Raw genomic sequence first — 24514 nt, forward strand, 5'->3', positions numbered from 1 at the left:
AAGCTTAGCTGTATTCCAGATACAATCTTTTGTTTGGAGCTACTGGTAGCTAGGGAGATAGTAGGTTTTTGTGGGCTCTGTCGGTAACTAATTGCATACTACTAATACGATTGTGTTTTATGGTTTTGTTTTATTCACTGACATGCTGTTCTCCTTCTTGGGCACTGGGCTGGAAACTTTAAAATCCCCAGAATAACAGAACAGTTGATCCCAATGAATGTATGAACAGAAGAGTAAATTATGATTTCCAGCAGAAGTGAATGGTTTCACTGCATGCCCCAAATTTTTGATACAAACCAGGTTGATATAAGAAACTCACAGTGATGGATGCAAACATTTTGCTTGCATAAGCCAATAGCATTCAAAGAAATTCTGCAGTTGAATTTACCACACCTCCTGTTCCACAAGGGTACAAACAAAAATGCTCAAACATTGGTCTTTGTGCATTTGAATGAACACACATGACTTGATAATATTCCAACCCCACATCCATACACAAATATTCAGAAAGGTCCCAGAGGAACCTTTGCCCATATCCTCCTTCAAACTTGCAGACTCAAGGAACAGCTCTACCATATGACATCTTTTATGGAATTACGTAGCCTCTGTGTGTATAGCCAGGGTCTTTTATGTTGTTCCATCTTCATTTTATAACTTTCCAATCTATTAACCTTTTGCCAGACTGTGATTTCCTGTTTGATTTCCTGTTTTGTTTTTAACCACCCTACCTTCAAATCCTGCCCAAACAACAATGTCCTCTGTCCATGTGCAGGTAACTTATCTATCAAGAGGCTGGCTCCCAGGGACCCTGTTGCTGATGTCATTGCTCCTGAGGCATCAGCTCCACAGCTCCTGCTGGTGATGGCTCCCTGGGGCCCTGCCACTGAGCTATTGGAGGAAGGGAAGTCCCTAGAAAGGCAGCCTCAACAACCCAAAGGAAAGTCAAGGGAAAGAGAACAGGGGAAGAGAGACTGTCAGAGAAGGGGACGGGGAGAGTGATGGGGAAAATTGACAGAGAAGGGGAGGGGGGAAAAGAGTGGCTCATTCCGCACATGCAGAATAATGCACTTTCAACCTGCTTTCAGTGCTCATTGAAGCTGTGCGGAATGGCAAAATCCACTTGCAAACAGTTGTGAAAGTGGTTTGAAAACACATTATTTTGCGTGTGCGGAAGGGGCCAGTGAGAGATGGGAGAGTTTGATAGAAAATTGGGGAGAGGAAAGGAAACAAAATCCAGGGGATGGGATGCCCTCTCCCTACAAGTTCCTTGCAGGTCCCCATTTATGCAGTCTATATTTCAAAATTTCATTTTGAAAGGATTGTGGATAGTTTTGTTGTCTGTTGCCTTGTACTCTCTATAAAAAGATGACTAACAACTATTTTGAATTAATAAGATACATAAGTAAGCAGTTTCTTGTTCCCATATAGTTCTTACTGGCAGAAATGTAGACATTTCAAAAGCAAGTTTCTGTGCCCTAATAGGTATGGTAGAGAAGGGATGGTAAAGTTTTCAGCTCGCAGATGTCCCAAAGACACAGTTTCATCAAGTCTCCTGCATACCCAACAGTGAAGAGACTGCTCTGAAATCGTCCTGAAATGTTTCAGCGTAGATCTTTGGCCTTCAGATAGCCTCCAATCAGAAGCCTATTTCGTAGCTGAAGCAAGACACTGACAAGGCACAAATGATCTGGAAATAGAATCTCCATTTAAAAAAATTTGAAAGTTAGCAATCATAAATGCTCTCAGCTACAAAACATGAATTGTGGTCTTAAATAGAGACAGTCCAAACAATCTACAACAATCCTGTCAAACAGATTAGAAGAACCCCCTCTCCCTGCATGTTCGTCTGTGGCAGCTTCATTTTTCCCGGCACCGTCCAAAGTCAGTACCCCCCCCCCCTTTAACTACACTAATATCAGCAACAACCTAGTTTAGCCCTGCCAGTCTTCAGATGGGGACTGGACATCTCCCACAATTACAATGGGTCTCCAGACAACAGAGATCAATTTCCTGCTTGGAGGGTAGACTCTTTGACATTATATCCATGCTAAGCTCTCTCTCTTCTTCAAACCCTGCCTTTCCCAGATTCCACCCCAAATCTCCAGGAGTACCCCATGCTAGAGATGGCAACAGCCTAGCTAAAGCCCTTTCAATAGGCAGAACATGCTGGTGGTAAACCTCCCAGAAGTAGTCTTGGGAGTGGGCCCGTGCTACCCTGGCATTTGGGCAAGGCTACACAACAGAGCTCTTCTGGCATTTGGGCAAGGCTACACAACAGAGCTCTTCTAGAGCCATATTAGGCCATTTGAGCTGGGGGCAAAAGACTCTTACTAATTGGACAGAAACCACTTTTGGACATGTTTTCATGTGTTCCAATAATTGCTTTAATATTTGTTTTATAAAACTGTTTTTGCATTGCTATTACCTGCCTCGGGTCCTGAGGTCTCAGGAGAGATAAACACAAATAAATAAGGGCTACCATCAATCTTGAGGCTAAGTGCTAGGACCACTGAGCCACTAAAAGTGGCTTGAATGTACTAGTTGAATATAATAACTACAGGTGGTAAATAGTCACAGCATTGCATTTCTTGGCCATTAACTATGACTAGTGGTAATGAACAACCAAGATCATCTAAAATTCAGATCTTGCATACAGAGAAGAGGAGCTAAGGCCAATGTAAAGCCTAAGAGACAAGATGGGGAGGAGAGAGAGGAAGCCATTTTATATTTGACACAAAGTTGCTTTTTTCTTTAAAATATGCTTCATTTATATTTTTGTTTATTTATTGTGGCTGGCTGGCAAGAAGCAGTCTTTTTTCACTTTCCGGAATGTCCTGCCCTTTTCCATTCCACATGTATATCTGTAAATAAATAGCAAGTCTCCAGAGCCCCCTTCTTCAGAGAGGAATGTAAGAACAGCTTGAAGACATGTTCCATCTCAGTACTTGGACAGAGACTAAAACTGAATAAATACTTGATGCTTCCGAGCAAGGCTCTACACATTGTAATTAAAAACAATGTAATTAAAGGGGGGGGATTAAGCCTTGGACAAGACATCATATAAATTGGCTTATTTCTGAAGCAGTCTGACTGCAGTGGAACTGATTATCTGAGTAGCAGTGGCGTAGTGGTTAAGAGCAGGTGCACTCTAATCTGGAGGAACCGGGTTTGATTCCCTGCTCTGCCGCTTGAGCTGTGGAGGCTTATCTGGGGAATTCAGATTAGCCTGTGCACTCCCACACACGCCAGCTGGGTGACCTTGGGCTAGTCACAGTTTTTCGGAGCTCTCTCAGCCCCATCCACCTCACAGGGTGTTTGTTGTGAGGTGGGAAGGGCAGGGAGATTGTAAGCCCCTTTGAGCCTCCTACAGGAGAGAAAGGGGGGATATAAATCCAAACTCTTCTTCTTCTTCTTCTGTGTACATGCACATTGAAATTTTCTTTGTCTATATGGTCTGTGTCAATCTTCCGTAAGGGCATGGGGCTTTCTTTTTCTCAGGTCTGTAGCTAGCAGCGTCTAGCCTTCATGCAGAACAAATTACATGTTACAGTGGTGAGGTCAGTGTAAAAAAAACCCCAAGAAGTTCAGAGAGAAGTGTTGTTTTGATTTTAACACTGTATATATATGGTTTTGACCAGACCCATATGGCTCAGGTTACCCATTCGTGTCAGATTTTGGAAGCTAACTAGGGTTGGTCCTGGTTAGTACTTGGATAGGAGACCACCAAGGACATCCAAGGTTGCTGTGTAGAGGCAGGCAATGCCAAACCACTTCTGTTATTTCCTTGCTTTGAAAACCCTCCGGGGTTTCCATAAGTCATCTGTGGCTATGTCTTTGCAGCATTTTCCACCACCAGGGGTGGTTTGGAGATGCTGTCATACATAAGATTTAATAATAAAGGAGTAGTCCAACTTCAGTTTGACAAACTGCAAAGGTTACATAAGTTTCTTAGTTTCACTATCAATATTCATCAAGTGTGGCTAAAGGAAGCCTTTCGAGGCATGACAAAAATAGAAAATTTCCTTCCACTATACCTCATGACTGCCCAGATCCTCATCACATTTTCATTCTTGCACTGAAGTGGTTCATAGAGGTCACAAAACTTACCCTTCACTATTCTTATTAAAGCTCACTAACAGGGAAGGCTTCCTATGCCAAATATATCAGTTCCGCTCATCCAGGTAGCTGAGCTGGGAAAGAGCGGTGGTTATGCTTGCCAACTTCAGGGTGGAAATTTCTGGAGAGTTGGAGGTGGGCCTGGAGAGGGCAGAGTTTGGGGATGCAGGATATAACCCCGTACGGTACAGTCCACTCTCTGAAGCTGCCACTTTCTACAGGAACACTGATGTTGAAATTCTTAAAGAACTCCTGGTACCACCTGGAGGTTGACAACGCGAGGCCTATGGCTCAGAGCTAGAGTTTCATGTGAAATAAGTCCAGTTCCTAAGATCTCCAGTCAAATGGATTGGGTAATGGGTTATATGAAAAATCTCTGCCTCCTCCCTGACTAGTGAAGTAACTCTGTTTTTGTTTTAAGAATGCTCTGGTAAAGGTAGTCCAGCGTGCATGCGTTGGCCCATGGGGTAAAGTCACATCACAATGTTTACTAGGCAGACTTTGTTTATGGGTGGTTTGCCATTGCCTTCCCATATACAATGTACTCCCAGCAAGTTAGGGACTTATTCTCCCAACCTCAGAAGGATGGAAGGCTGAGTCAACCTTAAGCTGGCTTCCTGAAATTGACTTGCATGGGGGTTGAACTTGGGTTGTGAGCAGAGCTTACTGAAGTACAGCAGCTTCCCACTCTGTGCCTCAAGGGCCCATGAGTGCTCATGAAAGGCAAAGTGATAAATGGACAGAGAGTTCAGATGCCATGGTTAGTTTCTTAATAGATCTCACTGAAGAAAGTTCAATGCACTGTTTTCCATGTTCTTGATAACAGGCTAAGTTCCACTTCAAAGTAAACTGCTCATTATTCAGATATATTGAAATTACAGACATACACTTCAACAACCAATTAAACTATTTGGAGGACAATTGTTAGTAAACAGCAGGTATAGCCCGATGTTGTGAGAACTTGGAAGCTAAGCAGGGTCAGTACTTGGAAGAGAGACCACCAAGGAAGGCTCTGTAGAGGAAGGCAGTGGCAAACCACCTCTGTTTCTCACTTGCCTTGAAAGTCCCCATAAGCCAGCTGTGACTTGTCGACAGTTTACACACACACACACACACACACACACACACACACACACACACACACACACACACACACGGATCTGTTCCACACAGATCAAGGCCTAAATGTGTGATGTTAGATGCCTGCGACTGGAACAGCTGCTTTGTAATCTGATCTTAAGCTACCAGGCAACATGGGGACTGTGGCATGTGTGTTTGTATGTATATCTTGTCCCCTTACATGAAAATAGCAAACCTGTACTGCTTTAATCCCCAAAAGTGGAAAAATATAGACATTGGTTTCATGCCTATCTTTTTCCCAGCTGAAGCTTTAAAAAGCCCAGGGGATGTCTTTTAGATCATAGAAACTGTGCCAGAGGAGAGTGAGAAGAGCTAAAGTTCTCTGCTCAAATCCATATTATCTCTTTTTTTAGGACCAAGTTACTTGGCAAAAGTTCTCATCACAGCAATGCAATTCACATGTAGTTTGATCCTTGTACTCTAGTCCCCCTAAGGGGCTGACCATAGTAGACCCAGCCATGGGTGTTTCACCAAAAGCTCCATCATCATCCTTTTAAGTCCATGAGCAAACAAAATTAGAAACTCTGAACTTCTGATCACCATAACTTTATTTTTACTGAAACTAACAGTAAAATACCTTTCAAGCTAAACATAAAAGCAATGGGGGGGGGGGGGAGACCTCTTTACATTTGCCAAAAGAAAAAAAAACCTCATTGTGGATTGAAAAGCACTGAGCATGCCCAAAAAGGAACAGAACTTCTAAAGCAGCTAAGAATCAATTTAAAAGGAGAGGAGAAAAAAATAGATTCCCAATCTCCCAAGAATATATAAAATTCTTAAATAGCGTGTGGGGGGAGCAGGGGACAGATTTCCAAATCAAACTTCTGCTTGTTATCTTCCCTATCATGCGCGTGTTGTCATGAAGACCCAACTACAGGAAAGGTTAGGCTTTCTGCATACTGTGGCAGCAGCAGAAGTTCTCCAGGTATGCAAAAATCATATTATTTTACACGCTTCCTTTCCCACACCCACGCCAAAAACACCAGCCTGAAGTCCATGAAGAAACAACATTAGAAACTCTGAACTTTTGATCGCCATAATTTTATTTTTACTGAAACTAATAGTAAAATAACTTTCAAGCTAAACATAAAAGCAGTGGGGTGGGGGGAGAAATTGAGAAATTAGCCCACTTAAGCCAATGAGAGCTTATATGAGTAAATATCTTGGAGGGGAATCTTAGCAATGGGAGAAGATCTTCTGAAGATGCCAGCCACAGATGCAGGCAAAACGCCAGGAGAGAATGCTGCTAGAACACAGCCATACAGCCTGGAAACCACACAGCACCCCAGTGGGAGTAGTCAGTTCCCCATGTAATCCTCTGAGTTTCCATAGCCTCAAGTGCTGTTACTTCATGCTATGCCCAGAGTAATTCATTTAAAACCCAACAGTGATGATGAACATTGTTGATCAAACACAAATGGCAACTGCATGAGGCCATAGTGGAAAATTGTTGGGGCGAAGAAGGGTAATTGTAAAAAGAAACTGAGAAAGGAGAGCCAAAGAGATTAAAACCAACACTGGCGACAGCAGTCACTGAAGCAAGGTTAATTTAATTTGCACAGTCAATCAGATCCCAGAAACCCTGCTTGATATAAACCCCATACGGCCAGATCCACTTTCTAAAAAACACTTAATGGACACCAAGAAAGGTGCAGAGGGCCTTGGTGCCTATGCATGCCACATTGGGGATCTCTGGTTTTCAGAAAGTATGACACTTCTCAGAAGCCATGCACAGGGCTAGGCTGTAAATCCCACCATACTCAATAGCACCAACATCTATAAACTGCACAAGATTGTAACCTTAGACAATCTGCAGGGATGGAAACAGACAATAACAAGTTTCAACACAATTACCTACCCATAAGGCATGGCTCAGAAGATAATATGTAAACTTGGAAGACACTACACCAGCGATTCCCAACCAGGGTTCCGTGGTACCCTGGAGTGCCGTGAGCATGTCCCAGGGGTACCGCGGCAACACTACCACCACCCCTCACGTTTGTGGTGTCTCCCGCCGGCGCCAGCAAGGATGGGCAGCTGGCCTAGGAGGCAGGGCTTGCCACAAGGTCAGCAGCCAATTCCCCCCCCCCCACACACACACACCCCAAGTGCTTCCCTTCACCCTGGGAGAGGAAGGGGGTGGCAAGCAGGGGCACTGGGAGGGAAAGGTGTGGGGGGGATGGCAGGGGTACTGAGAGATATGAAGAGTGAGGCCAAGGGTACCGTGATGTTGAAAAGGTTGGGAAACACTGCACTACACAAAAGGCCAGTCTCTCTCAGTTGAGCCATTCTTGACAAGGCATATGATGCAATATTTTGCAGATATGTGTTTTGCCCAGTCATCCTTGTTACAATCCCAAACTGCCAAGGACCTTGAAGAGTAAATATGTACTCACTAGCAAATGGAAGAAGTGGCAGATGCTGTTTCTTATTTGGCCCTTGCTCAAGAGCAAAGGGTTCAGGCATATCTTGAAACTTTATTGATCCTTGAAAGGGATTGTATAAAGCTGAGTTTACAGAGGCTGCTTTTTGCTTATCATGGTGTTAAAAATCCTATAGCCTCTCTCTCTCTCTCTCTCTCTCTCTCTCTCTCTCTCTCTCTCTCTCTCTGAAGAAAAATCTATCAACATCACATGTTCCTTTAAAGAGCTAGCTCCACAGCTGCCCACAATTACTTTATTGTCCATTGTATTCAGAAACTTCATAATGGGCTATGGATTTTTTGCCTTTCAAGCAACTAGATAGTATTTACAGAGATTAGTGGCTCCACTGTTACAAAGGTAACATTTTAATAATAGGCATTTTAAAGCATTTCCATATTTACAATATGAAAATTGGGACCAAAAGTATTTTGGAATAAAATCAACCCCTGAGGTTGGATAACGTAGAAAACAAAAATAAGCAACCCAAATGGAGCGGGGGAAACAGGACTGGTTCTTATTATGCTGGCCTTTGGCTCCCTGTTGTCGTTTTGAGGAAGTTGTCTTCAAAGCTGTGACAACATGAAATATGCACATATTGCAGATTCTCGTACTGCATCGTCGTAGCTTCGAAGACACCTCCCTTAAAACAAAAGAAAAAACAACACACGCACTGAATCAGCCGTCAAAGCTAACTTTATTCATGTATAGTTTACATGGAAAATGTGAGCAGATAAGCTGCAAGCAGAGGAAACCTCCAAGGGAAACTGTTACCAATTGATGGGCAGCATGAATTACAAGCGAGAGAAAATGGAAGCCATGAAAGAAGTGCGAACTAGTGGCAGGAGGAGGCAGGAAAAAGAACTGTTTTCCCTGGCAACACTTTTTTGTTCATGCTGTGTGGACAAAAACAAGATGTTTTATTTGTGCTGTGCAGAAATGGCCATGCAGAGTTCCAAGGAGCCTAGAATATCGATAGGGGAAAGGACTAGGATATAGACAGAGAGATGGGAATAGTAGAGGTCGTGAGAGCAGAGAAGAAGCTGCTTTAAGCTATTTTATCTTGTTTTTAACCTTGGCCATTTCCGCACGGGCGTTTAATGGCGGCCTGGGGACGGCAAAAACGCCGTCCCCAGGCCGCCATTCGCACAGGGCTCGGAAGCGCACTTGTTGGGGAAACACCGGCTGGAAGCCGCTGCCGTGCGAATGGCAGCAGCTTCCCGACGCTTCCCCCCCCTTGCTCCCTGCTTACCTTGTCCCCAGGCCTCCAGCGCGTCGCCGAGGCCTGGGGACACCCTGCCCTGCGCCGCTGGAGCAGCGCAGCATGCAGAACCAGGGTGTGTCCCCAGGCCTTGGCGACGCGCCAGAGGCCCGGGGACACGCCGGGTCGGCCGGGCACCGGCGCTCGGCAGCGCCGGCTGCCCGGCTCTTTCTAGGATCGTCCGTGCGGATGGTCCTAGCGTCGTCGGGTCGGCGTCGAGTATTCGTGCGGAAACGGCCCTTGTTTTTTACCTTGTATTTAAGCTTGTATTTTCAAGTATTTCTTATTTTGCACTACTTGCTTGGAGCTCTTCAGTAATCAAAGTTAAGATAAAGACCTTTTACTAGCGGACCTTGGAAGTCAAGTGGAGTGGAGAGAAAGAGAGGAAGAGAGCTCTGTGTGATAGTTAAAATAAAGCTTCTACAAAGCTTCTTTGTTTATAAAACCATCTGTCTACTACACTTTCTATTTACTCTTCACTTCTGAGAGAGTTTCACTTTATGAGAGAATTATTTTAAGAATGCTTTTATTTTAAAAGGTGCTGCTAGTTTTCATTCTGCTATAATATGGCTCCCAAGAAGCGTGTAAGAGACTCAGAGGAGCTCATGCCCCCAACAGCTGAACAATCAAAGCTAAGACTTCTACACAATTCAAGTCCCTACGCAGCAATGGTGTAGGAGGTTAAGAGCTCATGTATCTAATCTGGAGGAACCAGGTTTGATTCCCATCTCTGCCGCCTGAGCTGTGGAGGCTTATCTGGGGAATTCAGATTAGCCTGTACACTCCCACACATGCCAGCTGGGTGACCTTGGGCTAGTCACAGCTTTTCGGAGCTCTCTCAGCCCCACCTACCTCACAGGGTGTTTGTTGTGAGGGGGGAAGGGCAAGGAGATTGTAAGCCCCCTTGAGTCTCCTGCAGGAGAGAAAGGGGGGATATAAATCCAAACTCCTCCTCCTCTTCTTCTTCTTCTATCTCTTATCCATTTTCCATTCTGGCAAACAACAATGAGGAAAGTATTGGGCACAGTGGAACGGAACTAAAGGCAGTTCAGAGACTGGAGGGCAAGGGGCCCCCATTTGGGAGACCTAGATATAGGAAAATTTGGCTCTTTGGCAATGCTAAAAGTGGCAATCTTCCTGAACAAAACAAAGTTCCATTCTCAGGAGAACAATACAGAGGAAGAAAGGCTCAAATGAGTCAGAGCCAGGGAGAGTCCAGCTCTTGATGAAATTTTAGGCAGAGTTGATGAATTTACAACTCAGGGCATTCCAATTTAAAGTTCATGGTCCCCCAGTAGTAGGACAGGAAAAGTTATGATCGGATTGATTAGGGAAGAAAGGACTCAGGAAAGCTGATTGTACCTAGGCAGATTAGCGCTCGTACAACCTTTGTGAGCTAGAGGGCAGGTGTAGCTATTCCAAGATTGTGGCCTTTGTTATCCAGTCTGAAATGGCAGAGACTTCAGGAAAGGTGCAGTTCGTTGCTATGCATATTGAATTAGGGAGTGGAGAGCCCCCCACCTTATGATCAAAGTCCAGAATTAAGATTTGGCATCCATCTTAGTCTGAACTGTCTATGACACTACTAGAGAAGTGACTGGTAGGATCCATCTCAGAAACTGCGCCCCTCTGTCTTGCCATGGGCTTGCATGCCAACAACTCCTGACAGCTTCAACAAAAGTTTCTTTGACCCACATTGACATGGTCAGTGGGTGGAGAAAGAGAATGAGTGAAACTCCTGGAAACAAGGAAGAAAGTCTCTTGTTTTGGCTGGGACTCTCAGGAGAGACAGAGATCTCATCTGAGATTTGAAGGTGACAGCTATTTTAATCATGTGCTCTCCCAGGAAGCTGCAGAAAACCTCCAGGTAATGCAGACTCTAGAGATATCTGTGACAACCTAAAGTCAAGAGCCTGTCCTATAATTCTAACATCTGATAGGGAGTGTGTAGAAAAATGGACAGAGGAATTGCATGTCTTTTCTGAAATTACCCTTTTTTTCAAAAAACTTTTGGGTGTCTAGCTTGAAATGTGCCTAAATGAAATTGGCCTGTGCAAGAAAAACTGCCGTGTGACTATTTCATCTCTCTGGTTTACATAGCATATTAATTGGAAGAGTAGCATTATTTCAGGAGAATGCTTTGCAGTGTTAATTACAACATACTGCTTTGTCAACTCAGCTCTGGAGCTGAGCGCTCAGGACATTTTTCAATTGAAACTTGGATTAGTGCAATAAAGAGACTTGAAACACACCGGGGCTGAACTCATGAAGTGAATTATGCTGTTACCAAGATTGACAGCTTATTATTGATGGATGCAACAGTAAATGGGAACTTCTGGGTTCATCGGGTAGCTTCACTGCTCATATCAATATATGGGGATAGCCAAACCTTGACAGCATTGCTGAAGGCCAACCTGATTGTTGGCTGTGTGACTACTACTTGAAGAAGCTTTCCTTCTGTGATCCACCTCTTTCCTCAGCCCGTAGTCAGATAACTAAGGTCTAGCCCCAAGTCAAGAGCTGCATCCATCTACTCCAGGTGAGGGCTAGAGAAAAAAAATGATTTTGGTTACAGTAGATGCTAGCAAAAAAAAGGACATAGGCCCCTTCTGCACATGCAAAATTATGCATTTTCAAACCACTTTCACAGCTGTTTGCAAGTGGATTTTGCTATTCCGCACAGCTTCAAAGAGCACTGAAAGCAGTTTGAAAGTGCATTATTCTGCATGTGCGGAATGAGCCATAGAGACAACTTTAGTGTTATTAGAAAGACCACCTGTTGTTACAAATAATGGCCCCTGATCCTACAAGAGACTCTGTTCCTAGCAGATGACAGGAACTATGATAGCACTATCATTAGGCTGCAGACCCCACTGATGGCAGCTCTGCTGCTTCGTATGAGGAAAGGAAGGGGGCGGGATCAAGCAGTTCCTCATCTTCCTAGCCCATCGAGAGCTTTGACAGGATCTGTTGATGGGCTACTGGGAGGAAAGCAAGACCCCGATGTCATTGAAAAGTGCTGTGACAAATCATAACACTTGCTAGGGTTCAAGAGCACCACCTAGTATCTGGAACCCTGGATTGCATTACAATGAGGGATTCAGTTTCATTCCACATTGGACCATCCTGGCAAACTTAATCCTTTTTTGTACAAAGGACAATCCAGTTTGGACCAAACCATCTATTTGTCATGGAAATTCAGAGCCATTGTCAGGTATTTGATGGAAGTGGGACTGTATAGTATATGGTTCTGACTTGTAAAAGTAGACTCTGATATCAGAGATGGGGATTTGTGTAGGACTGAGGACTTGTGTGCTTGTCATTCTTAGAATGGAGGCTGGCTTAGGTCCAACTCCATTTAGAATAAATATCTGGACATCTGGGATTTTCCTTTGTTTTCAGTTTTCAGTGGAAATTGGGCCCTTCAACTTAAGAACTCCTTCAACTTTTTGTTGCCACAAGGGACTTTGCACATGCTTTGAGGAACCAGCTGCAGTTTAGGGAACATGTTTAGCTTAGTTCAGATGTACTGCTTTTCATTTCAGTAGCTCTGTGTTGTTGCTATTGGCGTTTCTCTCTGGTAAGAGATACCTTTCTTCACTACAGCAGAGTGGACAGAGGCAAAACACAGCAGAACTCACCTAGGCATTCATTAGTGCTGAAAACAAAAGAAACATAGAGCCAGTTCATAGTTTAAGGACTCATTATTACAGAATTCCATTCTAAATAGGAAAGTGAAGAGATAGGTTCTCTAAACAGCTGGATGGACACAGATGCAGTCTGCATCTCTCCCTCTACAATGCAAGATGAAGTGTGTGTGAAAAAATGGTGGTGTGTGGAAAAGAACCAGGTAGGAAGAAAGTTTCATGAGAGTAGCAACCTATATATCAAAGGGATAGTGTCAGAACAGTAGAGAAAGGATACCCAGTGCCTTGACCCCTTCATCTCTCTGACTTTCTGATAAAGTCTTCCTCTGTCATTGAGTCAGGAGACAGTGTACAATCGTTCGCTTCCAACAGTTGCAGTGTGTTTTCCCTGTATTTTGTTTTGCCTTTTCTAAACCCCTCTTTTAATCCAATCACAATTTCCCTTCTTTTCCCCACAACACTTTTTATAAAGATATATATTTTGGGGGCTATTTTTCTAGGATAGTTCTCTTAATCTCTTCCCCATGTGCCAGATTACACAGCAGCTATCAGACTGGTTATAAATTATTTCGTTATTGTTCTAGTACTGCGCTGGAAGCCTACTTTCTCTGCGGGTTAGTCTAGACTGGTTCTTAGTGGTGCCATAGGTTCGCCACCACTGTGCCATAGGTTCGCCACCACTGGTCTAGAAGTCCTGAGTGGTGGCAACAGGTTACCAGGGTACTTTCCAGGGAACCCTTGGTCTGTTCGCCAGGAAGGAAAGGCACCATTTCTACTGTAGCAAAAATCATTACAGTTAGAGGATCAAACCTAGAATGGAAGGCAATGCAGGTATTAAATAAGACATAAGTGGTAGGATGTTGTACAGGGGCGGAGCAAGAGAGAATTGTGCCCGGGGCATGCATGCAGCCTGAGCCCCTGCCACACTCATGCACGCTGCCACCCCACCCCTCCCGCAGGGGTGCGCACCCAGTGCGTTGCGCACCCCCTGTCCCCTTGGCGCTACACCACTGGTGTTGGATAGTCACTATAGCAGGTACTTGGTAGGTTCTTGGGTTTTGAAGCTTGAGACAAAACATAAAGTGTTTTATCGCATTTGCACTCAACCAATTCCTCCTCCTCCTTGGGGCCACAACACATCAGAGGGGAGCTCTCAATAGCCTTGGCCCCTTCTACCTATCTTGTTCTCAATCTTTTGCCACGAAATCATTTGCAGCCCTTGTAGCAGTTCCTCATGCCATCTCCTCTTATGAGGATTCTCCTCAGAGATGCTATGCTAGCAACTTGAAAATAAAAAAAAACACCTGGTCAGTGGCCAGAACTGAGACAGGTTTTAAGGTTTCCAACCTCCTGTGTAGTGGATGCTTTTTACATACTGTGAGGATTGTCAGCCTCAAGATGGTGGTTGGAGATCTCTAGGGCCCTAGGGAACCCTCAGTGTTACAACTGGTCTCCAGACAAGAGTTTAGTTTCCCCTGGGGAAAAATGGCTGCATGGGTGGGTAAATTGTATGGCTTTATATCCTCTGAGGTTCCTCCCCTGCCTCAACCCTGCCCTTCCAGCCTCCATCTCACCAAATCTCCGGGAATTTCCCGGCCTGAGCTAGAAATCCCAGTGGCCTAAAAATACAGCAGCTGGTGTTTTTGGCAATTCCTGACAGTTCAGTGTCGTTTACAGTTGTCATGGATCTGTTCCCTATTATCTCTTCTCCTGTAAGCAGAATCTGCAGAGTCCTCTAACAATCTGTATGATCTGGCTCTTCCAGGAGCACTTTAAAGCTTGTTATATTTAGACCCTGGGCTATTTTTGTTTCTGAACGTTATGGTTCCCTCTCAAGCAGAGCTCATGCACGACACACACACAAGGTGCACAAGTGAACAGGTTGTTTCATAACTAGTTTTGCAGCCACAGTTTAAAATATAGGAAAAAATAATAATATAGCTGGCAAGTTCTGAAAGAAGCTCTTGTGTGTAGGGAGTGCTTTTTAAAGGATTGCCTGCCTCCAGGTGGTAGTTGGAGATTTCCTGGGATTATAACTGATCCGCAAGCAACAGAAATCTGTTCCTTTGAAGGCAATAGCTGATTTGGAAGGGGGGTCTCAAACGTATTTTACCTTTCTGAAGACCCTCCTCTCCCCAACCCCTCTCCAACCCCCTCCTCCAAATCTCCAGAAGTTTCTCCACCTAGAGTGGGCAATCTTATGTAATATATACAACACTCACCAAGGTCCTAAACTATGTGGTGGTTAAGAGGGGTGGCATGCAAGGGAGGAGAGGGAGTGAGGGGTGGCATGCAAGGGAGGGGAGGGGAGGGGGTCCGGCATCTGGACGTGGACCACCCACCCTAGCGGAGGGAGGGGAGGGAGTGATTGGTGGCATGCAAGGGAGGGAAGGGGGCCCAGCATCTGGACATGGCCCACCCACCCTAGCGGAGGTAGCGGGAGAGGGGGTTGCATGCAAGGGACTATCTTTGGTATTTAGAGACTCTTCATAATCAGAGACCTTGAACTGTTGCTTCCTTAACTTATACATAAATTTAGCAGCAGCTGTGTATATATGTAGGCTGTAGTAACTCTGTGCAACTTGTGACTCACCAGGCCAGTGTAGTTGACTTTTGCCAGGGGAAGGAGACATATCTTGATTTTGCTGACTCCTTGCACCTACAGAAATGCTAGCTTGGGGACTTGGGATGGTGGTCTCAAGTCACAGGTAGGATGGCATTCCTCACTGGTGGATAGGATTGCCCACGTCCAAGTGGGACCTGGAGATCTCCTGGAATTATAACTGATCTCCAGACGACAGAGATCAGTTCCCCTGGAGAAAATGGCTGCTTTGGAGGCTGGACCTTATGGTATTATTCTCCACTAAGGCCCCTCCTCTCCACAAACCCAACCCTCTCTGAGCTCCACCTACAAAGTCTCCAGGAATTCTCCAGCATGGAGCAGGTAACCCTATGATGGGCTACAGTTGGCTAGAAAAGTCATAAGTTCTGCAGACAATGACTAGGTATTACAGCTTTTTGCAGTGCTTTGAAATGATAACAAGCAGGCAAGAGACTGCTTCATCTTTATTGGCTTTTCCTCTAAGTGCAGGGGTGGCTGTTAAACCAGCCAACAGTGGCGTAATGCCCAGGGAAAGGTGGGAGACTTGCCCCGGGCGCGCACTGATGTGGGGGCAGGGAGGGGGTATGATAGGGTGGGGCATTCCAGGGCGGGGGTGGGCAGGGGCGTGGCATGGGCACAGGGCAGTTCCCCCTCCTAATGGCTCTGCCAGCCAACCATCTAGAAGCAGCTTTGGTATCCTGATTGCTGGTGTCACACGCCAATGAATGACTAGAAATCAAAGTCAACCTTTCAACACTCTTATTAAGAGTTAACAAACATTTAAATGGTCAAGCACTGCAAAGGGAATAGCACCCCAGGAATTTCAGAACCATGTTGGGCCCTTGATGACATGGCTGCTATCTTGAAGAGCAGCTCAGCTTCTGATTTCCATTTGCTGAAACATTACAAAACGTTACCAATAATTTTGATTTAATATAGCCAAGGCTGGTATCAATGAATGGAGTAACAGTTGCAATACCAGTTGTATAGTAGTAGAATTATGAGAGTACAAAAAATCAAGCAGCTACCAGATGTGAAAGATACTGATATATGCACAGCAATGAAAAAGACAAGTCAAAAGGACTTGGATGGGAACAGCCTGGAACGTAATAGAGATTTGATGCTATAATTTTTTCCCATTAAAAGACACACGCACAACCTAGCCGCCAAATGTGTAGAATATTCATGGCAATTTTGCCTCTTCTTAATTATGCTCTTGATAATTACATGTTTAATCAAATGTATGATTATATGTTAAATTATGTGAAGGGTGTTGGCTAAGTGTTGGATCTTCTATTCTGCTATGCTTCATAATCTTGGTAATATTTGAGTCCTCCTTTTTTATTATACCAACGTTTTCTCTCTGTTTGTCCACTCAATTTAATCTTTTATTTCTGTCATCACCACTAAGATTTTACCTCATTCCTTTATTGTTCCTGATCCTGATTTTCTTGTAATCCCTTGGAGACTGCTGTCTTAGCCTCTGCCACAATAAACCATTTCATTTGTTTCTTCATCATTCTGTTCATCGAAGTTCTTCTGCTTCTTGTTCCCCAACCCCCATTCCATTAGAACATAGGTGACAAACTCACGCCCCTCCAGATGTTATGGACTACAGTTCCCATCATCCCCTGCCAGCATCGTGCTGGTAGGGGATGATGGGAACTGTAGTCCATAACATCTGGAGGGCTGCCAGTTTGTCACCTAAATATTAGAACATAAGATGAGTCCTGCTAGATCAAACCAGTGGTCCATCTACTCTAGCATTCTGTTTTGCAGTGGCAACCTTGTACCAATAAGGAGAGCCTACTCTACTCTAGGTAGCCAGTGGTCAAACCAGTGGTCCATCTACTCTAGCATCCTGTTTTGCAGGATGATGGGAACTGTAGTCCATAACATCTGGAGGGCCGCGAGTTTGTCACCTATATATTAGAACATAAGATGAGTCCTGCTAGATCAAACCAGTGGTCCATCTACTCTAGCATCCTGTTTTGCAGTGGCCAACCTTGTACCAATAAGGAGAGCCTAAAAAGCCAAAGCTTCTTGATGTTGGATCCTAGCACTGGAATTCCGAAGTTTGCATTCTTTGCATTGTTTACTATTCTCCTGTTACCTATACGATGAACATCTCATCCCTGTTTTAAAATCTGTATCTGCTCACTGGGGGCTAGATCCATTGGTGTCCAACAGAAAGAAATATGCACTTACTGCCATTCTACTTCTGCATGCAATAGAACAATAGCTGCAGCAACACAGAGAGAATTAATATGTTAACAAAATAGCAATGTGCATATTCGGCAATGGAATGTACAGCCCATTGTTATCCTAAGTAGGCAGTCTCCACTTTAGTTGGAGAAATTCGCTGGAGAGTGAGAGGGTGTAACAGGGGGTTGAATAGAATAGAATAGAATAGAATCTTTATTGGCCAAGTGTGATTGGACACACAAGGAATTTGTCTCCGGTGCATATGCTCTCAGTGTACATAAAAGAAAATACATTTGTCAAGAATACAGAACCTCTGTATACCAAGATAATCCTGAGTGACAACTCTCAAATGAGCAGGTGGTTGTATAATTAAAAAAAGTTTTTATTGAAGAATAAAAATAGGAAAACAAGAAATATATATTTAAGCAATGAACATATGCACACAAAGCATACACAAGCTGGCTGGGAGAAAAGGGAGGAAGTTGGGTAGGATTTCAGGGATGGTTACTAGTTTTCAGGGATAGTTACTAGTTTGAATGGACATCCAGGGAAAGCAGCATAGAAGAGGAAAATGGCCATTGTTTCTAGGAGCAAAAAAAAGAGTCCAACTCACAAGTGCGGGTTACATGATTAAATTTTCTTTTGAAACTGCAAAAATACCGTGAAATGTATTGTGCATGAGGAAAAAATAGCGGATACAATCATTTTTCACTCAGCTAGGAGTAATATCAATGTACGCAAGAACTGATACATATGTGGAAGTGTTCTAAGTTGCCTTTGACCTTTTTCCCCCACAATCCTCTCTCCACCGCTCTCCACTACCTTGTCAAGCTGTCATCTCAGTTCAATACAACAAGCACAACCATTTTCCTTGGCTATCCTGCCTCAGTGAAATAATATCCAGCTTCCTCTTTCCTTCTTTTGCACATTAAAAACACATTTGTTCCCATACACTTCTGTTCTTCTACCACTTTCCCTCTGCCATTCCATTCCTCTTGGCTGTCCTCTCTTAGGCTTCATGCTGCCTTTTATTAGAATCAAGCCTACGGGCAGAAACACTGGCTAGTTCCTTATTTCTGTACAATGGCTGCTTTCTGCAAGAAACTACACGATTAATGTCAACTAGAAAAGAAAAATGTAAAAGAAAAGGATGACATTTTGAGATGCACAAGTGTAAAAAGGCAGACCACATTTATGATTGTCAGGCATTTGTTTCATTTGTTCATGTATGCACACCTTTCCTTTCCTTTCCTTTCCTTTTCTCTTCCTTTCTTTCCCTCCCATTCTGGTTATTTGATTTCCTATTTTATTGTATGTATCGTGACCCCTTAGGGGTTTTCAAGATGAGACGTTCAGAGGTGGATTGTGTGTCCATGGTATTCCATGGGGGTCTCCCATCCAAATACTAGCCAGGTCCAACTCTGCTTAGCTTTTGAGATCGGATGAGATCAGGCTAGCCTGGGGCTACCTAGTTCAGGACAGAAAGTAAATGTGATTATGTGTAAAGCTTCATCCAGTCACAGCTGGCTTTTGGAGACCCCAGCAAGGTGCTCTCGGGGCAAGTAAGCAGAGGTGTTTTGCCATTGCCTTCCTCTGCAGTGTCTTGCTCAGTTGTCTCCCTTGCAATTGCTGACCCTACTTGGATTCCAGGATCTGACAAGATCGGGCTATACCATACTGCCTTCCCCCGCAGAATGTGAATGCAGGGTAACAAAATCAGACTCAGTTCTCACTAGGACTTATAGGCCAAATGCTCCCTGGAAGAGCATCGTTTTAATTTTTTTGCGAAAAAGCTACCACAGTAGAAGCAGAATTAGTGATCCATTGCAAACCTCAAATGAAATCCACACTTGGGAATACACCCTACTGATAACCAGGGCAGCTCTGGGGTTGGGGGGATGGGGATGAAGGGAAGGCAGAGGTGGTTTCTGCGTGTGCTGGTCGGTCCCCTGAAACCTAAAAAAGGCCTCGGGGTGGGCTGCTACGGTTCTTGGTTTTGCCCCAGTCCTCCTGAAGCCCACAGAATGGTCCACACTTTGATCCATAGGCTCATAGGCTTTTGCCTTTGCCAGAGACGAACTCCCATTTGCAGCAGGACCAGCTCACATTTCAGGTAGATCCAAAGGAAACCAAATCAGCCCAAACAGGCGGTCCCTGCTTTTGATTCTCCTTCCCTACCTAAATCTGCCATTATTTACAGAGGCATATTTATCTAACCCGGACCCTAACCATAACCCAGGCGCCTCCATTTGGACTCTAACCCTAACCCCCAGGCACCCCCCATTCGGTCAGGTGGGGGGCGGCATAAAATTTAAGCTTCAGTTGTGTGTTTTTGTATTTTTTAGTGTTTTTCATTTTGGGGCCAGGAGGGGCGTGGGTTTTAACCATAACCCTAACCCCTAACTCTAACCCTAACCCTAACCCTAACCCTCACCTTGACCCTCACCCTAACCCCTATGCCCTAACCCTCCAACCCTAACCCATAACCCTAACCCATAATCCTTACCCCTTACCCCTAATTCTAACCCTAAGCCTCTAAGCCTCTAACCCTAACCAAAATTTCAGGGTATCATCAGATGACACCCTAACCCTAATGCTTACCTTAACTCAAACACCGAACTCTAACCTTAACCCTAACCCCAACTCTAACCCTAACCCTAACCCTCACCATGACCCTCACTCTCTGCCAAACCCTAAAACTAATCCTAACCCTAATCTCCTAACCCTACCCCTTACCCTACCTCTCTAACCCTCTAACCCTAACATAAATTTCAGGGTATTATCAGGTGACACCCTAACCCTAACCCTTGATTTCCTGTTTTTGTGTCTCCTTCCATAACTAAATCTGGCATTATTTACAGAGGCATATTTTCCTAGGGATATGAAGTACCCCATGTCCCCGGGCAAACTCCATTTGGACTCTAACTCTAACCCTAACTCCCGGGCACCCCCCATTTGGCCACATGGGGGGGCACAGGTTCATTTGCATGTTTTTGTATTTTTTAGTGTTTTCCACTTTTTGGCTGGAAACGAGTGTGGGTTTAACCCTAACCCTAACCCTAACTCAAACCCCAAACTTTAACCCTAACCCTAACAACTGCAATGCTAGCCCTAAAAATAACCCTCACCCTCACCTTCATCATAACCCTAAAATTAACCCTAACCCTCTAATCCTAACCCTAACTCCTAGCCCCTAACCCTCTAACCCTAACCTAAATTTCAGGGTATCATCAGATGACACCCTAACCCTAACCCTTGATTTTCCATTTTTGAGTCTCCTTCCATAACTAAATCTGTCATTATTTACAGAGCCATATTTGCCTAGGGATATGGGGTACCCCATGTCCCCAGGCGAACTCCATTTGTACTCTAACCCTAACCCTAAACACCGGGCACCCCCCATTTGGCCATGTAAGGGGGCAAACATTACAGGTTCATTTGTGTGTATTTTAAAAATGTCTTTCACTTTTTGGCTGGCAACGGGCGCTGGTTTAACCTTAATCCAAACCCTAACCCAAACTCTAACCTTAATCCTCACCCTCACATTGACCCCCACCCTCACCCTGAGTCTAACCCTAACCCTAACCCTAACCCTTACCCTAATCCAAACCCTAACTGTGGAGAAATTGAGTCTATCATTTTAAATTTCTCTATTTTGTAGCTTTTTTGGCTAAGTGTAGAGCCCCAGCTATAGAGCATGTTCCTTTTAGTTAGGACTCAAATGATTAACACCTGTTAGCAACTTTTGACTTTTGCCAAGCTGACTCAGCTAATTATCAGGAAAGAATTATTGGTCCGTTCACATCAGCTGACAGATAATTTCTGTATAATTTGCCTTTCAGCATTTCATTAGCCTACCTTTCTATGTTTCTTTATTCTTGCTGTTGCTCTGTTTGTAAACTCTGCCTGTTATTTATCTATGTTTTAGGTCGTTAATCTCTGCCAGTGGATATTTTTAGTTATAGTTAAGTGTTTAGTCTCTGTTTGCATTTTGTTGTAACAAAGCTGCGCTACCAGAAATGTTAAGTTATTGTTTTAACTTTTACTTTTGCATTCTCAGTTTATTGAGCAGGTGCAGAACTCAATAAACATCAATATATATTTTTCTAAGAACCATTTTATTTTCAGTGAATTTTTGCATGCTTAACAAAATCCCAACCCACGTTTCTTATGAAGGAGTGACCGGAAGCAAGCTCTTCCGTTACACTAACCCTAACCCTAACCCTAACTCCCTCACCCTAAACCTAGCTCTCTAACCCTCTAACTGTAACCCTAACCCTCAAACCCTAACCTTAACCCTAACCTTCTAACCCTCTAACCCTAACCCCTAACAGCTCACTGCTAACCCTCTAACTCTCTAATCCCTAACCCTAACACTGACCCTAACACTAACCCTAACCTTACCCTCTAACCCTAACCCAAACCCTCTAATCCTCTAACCCTTAACCCTCTAAACCCTGACCCAACCCTGACCCCTAACCCTATCCCCTAACCCTAACCGTAACCAAAATTTCAGGGTATCATCAGGTGATACTCCAGATGCTACCAGCCAAGTTTGGTGAGGTGTTGTTCAGGGGGTTCAAAGATATGCACCCCCAAATGGAGCACTCCATCCCCCATTGTTTCCAATGGGAGCTAATACTAGATGGGGCTACCCTTTTGAGGGTTCATAACTTTGGACCCCCTGAACCAAACTTCACTAAACATAGGTGGTATCATCAGGAGAGTTTCCAGAAGATCACCTGAATTTTTGGTACTGCTCACTTAAAGATTGCTCCTCTGACAGGCACCCTCAAATTTCCCCACCCTGTTTGTTGTGCTTTGCTCCACAGTGCAGTCCTTCACGTTTGTTAATCCATTAGATTTAGAAGGGTACAACTCTGTTCAGGACTGCATCACTCAGATGCTCCTTCCAAGTCAGTCCTTTTACAGCTTTCCAGGTTTGTTTCAGTTTCTTCATGACGCCTGAAACACTCTTGTTCTTAGGAAATCCCCAAATGTTCCCTTTTGGCTGAATACTCCTGCCCTATGGGGAAAGAGGTGATGCTGCACCTTGCCCTTTTGGAACACAGAACTGGTAGCTGCCACACCTCTGCAATCTCCCCTTGCCCTCCATCTGCACTCATTTCTCCCTGTTGAACTAGCAGTCTCATTGACAATGCCTCTCCTATGCTTTGCAGCTTACTCAGCAATAGTCTATGTGCAGTTCAATTTCCCTATCAGTTGCAGAATCCACGGATGGGAGGGAATGAAACACATTGGGGAAGAACCTGTCAGGAGGAATGAGTTCGAATGAGTTTGTTTTGTGCCCACGGAACCATGCTCCCCACCCCATTTGCACCCCATTTTTTTCCTTCCTGCTTTTCATGTATCAATTCACAACAACTTAAGAGGGACATAACAAAGCAAGGTGCAATTTATTAGAAGGGATGTCAATGCAAATCCGAGACTGTAAGGTGTGTGTGAGGAGTGCAGGTGGGGTGGCCTGTCCATGAGGGGAAACCAGGAGCCTAATGCCAAGTCCCTGTAAGGTCTTGTCTTGGCCCCTTTCGCACATGCAGAATAATGCACATTCAATTCACTTTAGCACTTGTTTGAAGGTGGATCTTGCTATTCTGCACAGTAAAATCCAGCTTCAAAGTGGATTGAAAGTGGATTGAAAGTGCATTATTCTGCATGTGAGAGAGCTTGTGATTGAACTCCTGAGAAAACATGTGTGTGTGTGTGTGTGTGTGTGTGTGTGTGTGTGTGTGTGTGTGTGTGTGTGTGTGTGTGTAAGAGAGAGAGATAATAGAGGTATAGAGGTGAGGGAGAACTGTAAGGGTGTGTGTGTCAGATTGAATAGGAGTGTATGTGTGAAGGTGTTTGTGAATGAGGATGGATGTATATCTTAGTGAACTTTTGTAAGAAAGAACTACAGAGTGTAATATGTGTGCCAGACATTGGGGTTTGTGAGTAAAGGCTTGTCTGGAGGTCTGTGTTGTGAGAGACTGCTGGGTAAGGATGTGGGGGGATTTTTAAAAAAATGAACTCCATGAGAAACATATTTTTCATCTCATTGCTGTCTCTGATTATACAGAGGCATTTTAACTCTCAAATATTCATACAGAGTGTGTCTTATCCATGGAAATAAACAGGAAAGGTGGCTATTTCAAAGTTAGGCATGCCATCCAAAGTGTTTTCCAAGTTCTTTTATTGGGCTTTGCCTAGATTTTGTATGCCAGTGTGCTAAGATCTTTCAGCTGGACTTCTTTTGCTATCTTTGGCCAAAATGTAGAATTTGGAAGAGTTGTCTTGAAATAATGCTTTTATGCTCTTCACACAATGGTCTTGTGGTCAGTATAGCCTAATAAACCTACGTCACAGATTTGTTGTGAGAATAACGGTACAATCTTATGCAGAGTTACTCTAATCAGACCACTGAAACAACGGAGCTACTGAAGTGATCTTGTGTATGACTAGTGCTCAGCACCAAAATTAGATTATGGCATTCTGAGCTTCTTGGAGTTTGATGCATGTCTGTTAAACATGCAAGACAATATTTATTCTGTATGCAAATCAAATTAGTTTGCCCAGCTTATACAGATCACATAATTCAGCTTATCTTGGTGCATAATTTGGATCATCTTGGCACAATCATCTCACAGCCCTGCCAATAGCCAATGATCCCAAATTGACGGTTTTGCTTCTCTCCTTCTTTGCGAGCAATATGGAAGAAACATTTCGCTCAGGAAGAGTTAAATTTATTTCGCTTCACTTCATGCAGCATAATCACTTCCTTTGCCAACTGTCTTTATTAGAGCCCATTGAAAAGGTCAAAAGTGTGGCAACAATTTAGAAAAAAAAATCCAAGGAGACAAGACTGTCTGGCAGGCTCCCAACTGAAAATTGTATCTATCCAGAGAATCAAGGAAAAGATAATATGTCCGTAAAGACTAATGAGTTTTAAAAATCAGGCTGTTAGACAAACGGTTCCGAAGGGATTACTGTTTTTAAAAATTTTTGCTTTGCAGTTTCAAGCACCATCATAACTTTGATTTTCTTAATTAGGTGGCAATCTTATCAGACTCCAGAAGAGAGAAGTAGAGATGATGAAACTGAACTGGTTGGCCCCAGATGAATG

Source organism: Sphaerodactylus townsendi, linkage group LG09, assembly GCF_021028975.2.
Source record: "Sphaerodactylus townsendi isolate TG3544 linkage group LG09, MPM_Stown_v2.3, whole genome shotgun sequence".
NCBI lineage: Eukaryota > Metazoa > Chordata > Lepidosauria > Squamata > Sphaerodactylidae > Sphaerodactylus > Sphaerodactylus townsendi.